The sequence below is a fragment of the Elephantulus edwardii genome, unplaced genomic scaffold, assembly GCF_000299155.1.
Source record: "Elephantulus edwardii isolate Elephantulus edwardi_28Jun2011 unplaced genomic scaffold, EleEdw1.0 scaffold00212, whole genome shotgun sequence".
NCBI classification, from domain to species: domain Eukaryota; kingdom Metazoa; phylum Chordata; class Mammalia; order Macroscelidea; family Macroscelididae; genus Elephantulus; species Elephantulus edwardii.
Window position 1 is genome coordinate 3798365 of NW_006399962.1, and position 8394 is coordinate 3806758.

The 8394-nt window shown below is 45.7% G+C and overlaps 1 pseudogene; it reads left to right on the forward strand.

The window, feature by feature from the left end:
- LOC102844705 overlaps nt 1-4935 on the forward strand; it is a 12870-nt pseudogene extending 7935 nt beyond the window's left edge.
- The last annotated feature ends 3459 nt before the right edge of the window (nt 4936-8394 follow it).

Below are 8394 nucleotides of genomic sequence, written 5' to 3' on the forward strand. Positions count from 1 at the left end.
ATCTCAATCTCTTCACCACCCATCCTGATGCTGCCAATTGGTCCAGTGGTGAGAATCTTTGTCTTCTTGACATTGACCCTCAATCCATATTGGAGGCTGCAGTCCTTGACCCTCTGCAACAAGCGCTTCAGGTCCTCCTCAGTTTCAGCAAGCAGGCTGTGTCATCTGTATAATGCAGATTGTTAATAGGTCTTCCACCAATCTTGACCCCACATTTCTCCTCATAGAGCCCAGCCTCCCAGATAATCTGTTCTGCATACAGGCTTAAAAGGTATGGAGGATAGGACACATCCCTGGCGTACTAGACTACTAGAGCTCCCTAAATAAATTATCACAAGTCACAAAAATAATTTTAGGGTTTCAGAGGTGAAAGTTCAACTATTCTCCTCAAATCGACCCTTTGTCTTAAGTAGCAGAAATTTCCAGTATTTTTGTTCATTGTTAAATTGCATATTAAGTAATACTTCTAGGGATAAAATTAAAATGCAAAGACAAAAGTGATTTGTAGAAAACTACAGCTGATGAAAAGTGCAGCTAATTAGATGTTTAAGATTCTACCTGGATTTTTACTTGCTACATAATTTGAAGACAATTTACTTGAATTCTGCTTCCCTTCTGGGAATAATTTGTACCATGTTCTGAAGCTCTCAGATCAAACATAGGATTTTTGTATAACAATTTATAAAATAGCAATATACATTGTTTACAAGGCCAGTTTTCAAAAGTGGGCTTTACCAGAAGCGGAAACTTGTTGAGGTGTTGGACCATGTTGCACACACCATGATAGCTCTCCTATTTAGCAGTGCCTAAGTTAAAATTCAGAATTATTTGTTAAATGAATGAGTGGCATTATCTCCAGCACGAAATTTATAACTGGAAAGATGTTGTTGTTGTTAGGTGCTGTCAAGTACAATACATAATAACTCTATGAACAACAGATCTGAACCTTATCCTATCCTATGCCAACCTCACAATCTCTGACACACTTGAGCCCTTTGCTACAGTCACTGTGTCAATCCACTTGGTTGAGGGTCCTCTCCTTTGCCATCACTCCACCTTTCTAAGCATCAAGTCCTTCTCCAAAGAATAGCCTCTCCTAGCAACATGCCCAAAGAATGCAAGATGAAATTTCACCATCCTTCCCTCCAAGAAGCACGCTGGTAGCACCTTCTCCAAGACCTATCTGTTCTTTTGCTGTCCACGGGATAGTCAATATTCTACAACACCACAGTTCAAAGGCATCAGTTCTTCTTCTGTCATCCTTATTCAATGTTCAGTTCTCAGATGCATAGCAAGTGATTGAAAAGATGATGGCCTGAATCAGGAACATCTTCGTCCCCAAACTAACATCATTATTCCTCAAGTAATTTAGAGAGATCCCTGACTGCAGACTTTCCCAGTGCAATACATCTCCTGATCTCTCCCTATTGCTGGTATTATGTGCATTGATTGTAGATCCAAATAAGATGAAGTCATTAAGAGTTTTGGTCTTTTCTACATCTATCGTGATGTCCCTTTCTGGTCCAGTGGTGAGAATTTTTGTTTTCATGACTTTGAAATGTAATCCTTACTGAAGGCTGGAGTGTTTGATCTTCTGCAGCAAGTGTTTCAAATCCTACTCACTTTCAACAAAAAAGGTTGTGTTATCTGCATGTTGTTGTTATTGTTATGGACTGTTGAGTCAGAACCGACCCATCACTGACCCTCCAGCAGGTTTTCAGAGGCAGTTAATTGCACAGGAGGAGATTGCCCATCTTTCTCCTTGGAGCAGCTGGTGGAATTGAACTGTGTACTTTGGGATTGCAGCACAGCTTCTTACCACTAGGCCAAAGCTCCCTGCATAATGCAAGTTATGATTAGTCTTCTTCCAATCCTGATGCCATATTTTTCTTCACAGAGTCCGGAGCTCCCTTCATAGAGCCCAGCTTTTCTAATTATTTGCTCAGCACACAGACTGAAGAAGTATGGAGAAATTATATGACCCTGCTGCATCTCTTTCTTAATTTTAAAACCATATAGTGTTCCCTTTCTCTGTTCACACAATACCTTCTTGGTCTAGTAATAGGTTTCACATGTTGTTGTTGTTGTTATGTGCCGTCGAGTCGTTTGCAACTCATAGCACAACAGCCCTAAACCCTGCTCTATCCTGCACCAACCACACTGCCTCTGACACACCCATCCCGATTACCCCAGTCACCGAATCAATCCATCTCATAGAGGGTCTTCCCCTCCTGCACTGTCCCTCCACCCTCCCAAGCACGATGTCCCTCTCCAAGGACCCGTCCCTCCTGGCAACATGTCCAAAGTATGTCAGATGAAGCCCCAGAATCCTTGCCTCCAAGGAGTAGCTTGGTTTAATCCTCTCCAAGATGAATCTGTTTGTTTTCCTGGAAGTCCATGGTACATTCAGTACTCTTCTCCAGCACCACAGCTCAAAAGCATCAACTCTCCTTCTGTCCTCCCTAGTCATTGTCCAACTCTCTGATGCATAACAAGCGATTGCAAAGACCATGGCCTGTATCAGGTGCACCTTAGTCTCCAGAGAGACACCGTTGCTCCTGAGTACTTTAGAGAGGTCCCTAACAGCAGACATTCCCATCGCAATACACTTTTTTATTTCCTGACTGCTGGTGCCAAGAGTGTTGACTGTGGAGCCGAGCAAACTGAAGCTGTGAATAATCTCAATCTCTTCGCCATCCATCCTGATGCTGCCAATTGGTCCAGTGGTGAGAATCTTTGTCTTCTTGACATTGAGCCTCAGTCCATACTGAAGGCTGCAGTCCTTGACCCTCCGCAGCAAGTGCATGAGGTCCTCCTCAGTTTCAGCAAGCAGGGTTGTGTCATCTGCATAACGCAGATTGTTAATAGATCTTCCACCAATCCTGATGCCACAGTTCTCCTCATAGAGCCCAGCTTCTCGGATAATCTGCTCTGCATACATGTTGAAAAGGTATGGAGACAGGATGCATCCCTGGCGTACACCCTTCCCCATTTTGAACCATGCAGTGTTACCCTGCTCTGTTCTGACTACTGCCTCTTGGTCCAAGTACAGGTTTCGCATTAGCACAATTAAATGTTCTGGGATTCCCATTCTTCTCAGAGTCAGCCACAGTTTGTTATGATCCACACAGTCAAATGCCTTTGCATAATCAATGAAACACAGATAGACATTCTTCTGGTATTCTCTGCTTTCAGCCAAGATCCATCTAACATCAGCAACAATATCCCTAGTACCACGACCCCTTCTAAACCCAGCCTGGACTTCTGGCAGTTCTCTGCTGATGTGCTGTTCTAATCGTTTTTGGATAATCTTCAGTAGAATCTTGCTTCCATGTGAAATCAATGACACTGTTCTGTAGTTTCCACACTCAGCTGGGTCACCTTTCTTTGGAATGGGAACAAATATGGATCTCTTCCAGTCAGTTGGCCAAGTGGTTGTTCTCCAGATTCTTGGCACAACTTGGTGAGCACATCCAGGGCAGCATCTGTTAGCTGAAATATGTCAATTGATATACCATCTATTCCTGGGGCCTTATTTTTTGCTATTTCCTTAAAAGCAGCTTGAATTTCTTCCTTCATCACCATAGGCTCTTGCTCATATGTTATTTCTTTAAATTCTTCTGTATCTGCCAATTCCTTTTTATATAATGACTCAGTATATTCCTTCCATCTTCTTTTAATACTTCCTGGATCATTTAATATTCTGCCCAAAGCATCCTTGATTACAGCAACTCTAGGTTTGAATTTGTTCTTCAGTTCCTTGAGCTTAAGAAATGGGGGCACGCGGCAGGGCACGTGATGGGAGCAGGTGGAGCCTGAGGGAGCACATGATGGGAGCAGGTGGAGTGGGCACACAGCGGGGCACGTGATTTGAGCAGGAGGAGCTAGCAAGCCTCACCTCCGTCCTAAAGCAGGAGCAGAAGAAAGTGGATGAGCACATCGCCAAATTGGTCAACAACAAGACCCGAATTGTCAATGAGTCGGACGTGTTCAGCTGGGTGATCCGCCGTGAGTTCCAGGAACTGCACCACCTGGTGGACGAGGAGAAAGCCCGCTGTCTAGAGGGGCTGGAGGGCCATACCCGTGGCCTCGTGGCCTCCCTGGACGTGCAACTAGAGCAGGCCCACTGGACGCGGGAGCGGACGGTCCAGGCTGAGCGTGTGCTGGAGCAGTTCGGTAATGAGAGCCACCATGAATTCATCCGGAAATGCCACTCTCTGGCCTCCAGAGCGGAGCTCCAGCAGGCCCGGCCCTTCAAGCCAGGCCTCCACCAGGCCGACATCAAGCTGACTGTGTGGAAAAGGCTCTTCCGGAAAGTTCTCTCAGCCCCTGAGTCTCTCAAGCTGGACCCTGCCACGGCCCACCCCCTCCTCGAGCTCTCCAAAGGCAACACCGTGGTGCAGTGTGGGCTCCTGGCTCAGCGGCGGGCCAGCCAGCCCGAGGGCTTCGACTACAGCACCTGTGTCCTGGCCAGCCGGGGCTTCTCCTGCGGCCGCCACTACTGGGAGGTGGTCGTGGGCAGAAAGACCGACTGGCGCCTGGGAGTCATCAAGGGCACAAGGAGCCGCAAGGGCAAGCTGAGCAAGTCCCCCGAGCATGGCGTGTGGCTCATCGGCCTGAAGGAGGGGCGCGTGTACGAGGCCTTCGGCTGCCCCCGGGTGTCGCTGCCCGTGGCTGGCCACCCTCACCGCATCGGGGTCTACCTGCACTACGAGCAAGGCGAGCTCACATTCTTCGACGCTGACCACCCCGACGACCTGCGGCTGCTCCCCGACGACCTGCGGCTGCTCTACACGTTCCAGGCTGACTTCCAGGGCAAGCTCTACCCCATCCTGGACACCTGCTGGCAAGAACGGGGTGGCAACTCCCTGCCCATGGTCCTGCCCTCGTCCAGTGGGCCTGGCCACCTGCCCCTCCCAGCCCACCAAGCTGTAGGGCTGCCTGTCCTCTCCCTTGTTCACAGCCTCCCACAACTGGAAGTAGGGACTTGGGTGATTCCCCACCATTTCCAGCGGTAGGAAATATCCTTCTTGTTGGGGAAGGCCTTCATGCCTCCTTTTTCTAGGACATTTTTAGGACCACAGTCCCCATCCACCAGACAAAGGCAGGTGTGTTTTGTAACCTCTGGCCAGCATTGGCAGAGCCAGGACTTGTCGTCCAGGCCTGGAAAAGCGGGGCCTCCTTTAGTGCCTCTTAATAATGCTGTTTCTGGCTTACTCTTCCAGTCAAGTGCTGGAAAGTTCCCACCCATACTTGAACATTTTTAAGGATGCCAAAGTTGCTGTTACTCCAAATTTTAATTGCTGCACATATTTAGATGTTAAGTTCCCTAAGCAGCTCCAGCTTCTGGTGACCAGATCTTGATTCTGTCCTCCGCCTGCCTAGTCTGTGGTCAGTTACACTGATCTTAGTCATTCATCTCATGTATTTGATGTCCCTGGACTATGTATGCCCAGAATGCTCTGTCCCCAGAGACCTCCTTGATTTCACCCTTAGTGAGATGAAGATGGACTTGGAAATGCCCCCATGAGTAGGGGCCCCTCGGGGTGTGCTGCCCGTTTCTGGGCACCCAGGAGTGGGGCCAGAGGTCATGTCTACTTATGGTGATCCTGCTGCTGGCCACAGCTGATGGGACAGGGGCCCACCACACACCAACACAGGACAAGTGAATTATCTCTAAAGAATCTGGAAGGTGAAGGAGGGGGAATGGTTGAAGCTGGGTCACCTGAGACAGGAGACGTTAACGTGCCACAGCCTTTAGCCTCAGAATCATTTGCACATGCACAGCTTTACACGGCACCCTGGCACACACCCTTAGCTACATGGGCAATGTCTCCTGTCTGAGGTTCTGTAGAACGTCTGGGGTCCTCCAGGGAGGTGCTGCTCAAGCCCATCTCTGCTCATCCCCTTAACCACTGGGAGGTCATCTTGAGATTTTTTTGCCCTTGTCCCTCAGAGCAGAGAGCAGGCTATGGAACCACTCAGCTGCACGTAAGAGTAACTCCCAAACAATGGATATCCCGCAGGTCACTGTATGGCGATCCGCCTCTTTTAATATATGGCACGAGGACCAGAGGGAGCTGCAACCTTTGACTATGCTTCCTCTCTCTGTAAATAATAAACTGAAGGGAAGAAAAATAAAAAAGAAATGCTGAGCGAGTTCGGCCCTTTTGATTTTCCGACTCTAGCTCCTCACACATTTTATTGTAGTATTTTGCTTTGTCATTCCGAGCAGCCTTTTGGAATCTTCTGTTCAGCTCTTTAGTATCTTGAATTCTTCCTTGTGCTTTGGCTTCTCTACGCTCCAGTGCAATCTTCAGAGTCTCTTCTGACATCCATTTTGGTCTTTTCTTTTGAAATAGCAGGCCTCTGAAAACCTTATGCACAACAGAACACACACAGATTAACAGAAAGGGCAACCTAGGTAGAACTATCAAGTATGGAAATACAAAGGAGGAGGAACAGTTGTAAGCAGACCTTAGTGACTGGAACATGGAATGTGAGAGCCATGAATGTAGGAAAATTAGAAATTGTTAAGAAAGAAATGGAACGCATAAATATTGACATATTAGGCATTGGAGAGATGGGATGGACTGGCATGGGACATTTTGAGTCAGATGACCATATGATATATTACTCTGGAGATGAAAAGACAAGGAAAAATGGGGTTGCCTTCATAGTAAAAAAAGTAATTTCTAGATCCATCTTGAAGTACAACATCGTGAGTGACAGGATTATATCCATACGCTTACAAGGAAGTCCAGTGAATACCACTATCATTCAGATATATGCACCAACAACCAGAGCTAAAGAAGAAGAAATAGATGATTTCTACCAACTTTTACAGTCGGAGATAGATCGAACATGCAATCAAGATGCATTGATAATAATGGGTGACTGGAATGCAAAAGTTGGGAACAGAGAAGAAGAATCAGTAGTCGGAAAACATGGGTTTGGTGACAGGAATGAAGCTGGAGATAGAATGATTGAATTTTGTAAAATCAATGACTTATTCATTGCAAATACATTTTATAAGAGACACAAACACAGGTTATACACATGGACTTCACCTGATGGTATGCATAGGAATCAGATCGACTACATCTGTGGAAGGGACCGCTGGAGAAGCTCAATATCAGCTGTGAAAACTAGGCCGGGGGCTGATTGTGGAACAGACCACCAATTACTCATATGCAAGTTCAAGCTGAAGCTGAGGAAAATTAACCCAAATCCACAGGAGCCAAATTATTTCATACCACCTGAATTTCAGAATCATCTCAGGAACAGGTTTGAGGCCTTGAACACTAATGAGCGAAGACCAGATGAGTTGTGGGAGGATGTCAAAGGTATCATCCAGGAAGAGTGCAAACAGTCATTACAAACAGTTTCACATGAGCACAATTAAATGTTCTGGGATTCCAATTCTTGTCAATTTTACCCATAATTTGTTATGATCCAGACAAATACTTCTGCAAAGGCAGAAGTACAAATACACATTCTTCTGGTATTCTCTGCTTTCAGCTAAGATCCATCTATAACTATCGTTTCCTTGATGCCACAGCTTCTTCTAAATCCAGCTTCAATGTCTGGCTGCTCTCTATGTACTGTTCTAGTTGGTTTTGAATGATCTTTAACAGTATTTTGTTTGCATCTGACATTAATGATATTGCCTGATAATGTCCACCTCCTGTTAGATCGTTTTTCTTGGGAATGGAAACAACTACGGATCTCCTCTAGTCAGCTGGCCAGGCAGCTCTCCTCCAAACCTCCTGGCATAGACTGATGAACATGTCAATCGATATCACATCTACTCCAGGGAAAGAAAATAAAAAGTAGTGGTGCCAGTGATGGAACATCAGAATACTTAGTAACTTTTACCTTTAAATTTTAAATGTGTGTTTTTCTTTCTTTTTTATTGTTTATTGTGTGTGTAAAGAAGCCAGAGAACTTGAATTTGTCTCTTAACATGATATTAGATAAAGTTATACCTATTATCTGGTGCAACCACTGTGGAAGACGGTATGGTGCTTTCTCAAAAAGTTGCAAATAGAGCTGCCATTTTATCCAGCAATTCCACTACTGGGAATATATCCCAAAGAGACCATAACTAACATCCAAGCAGATATATGCACACCCATGTTTATCGCGGCTCTGTTCACATAGCAAGGAGTTGAAAACAACCCAGGTGCTCATCAACAAACGAATGGATAGAGAAGCTATGGTATATTCACACAATGGAATACTATGCTGCATTGAAAAACAAGGAACTCATACAATATTATTCAAAATGGGTGACCCTGGAGGACATTATGCTGAGTGTAATATCTCAGTAGCAAAAGGACAAATACTGCATGGTGCCACTGTTGTAAAACAGAACTAACATGGGGGTTGTGG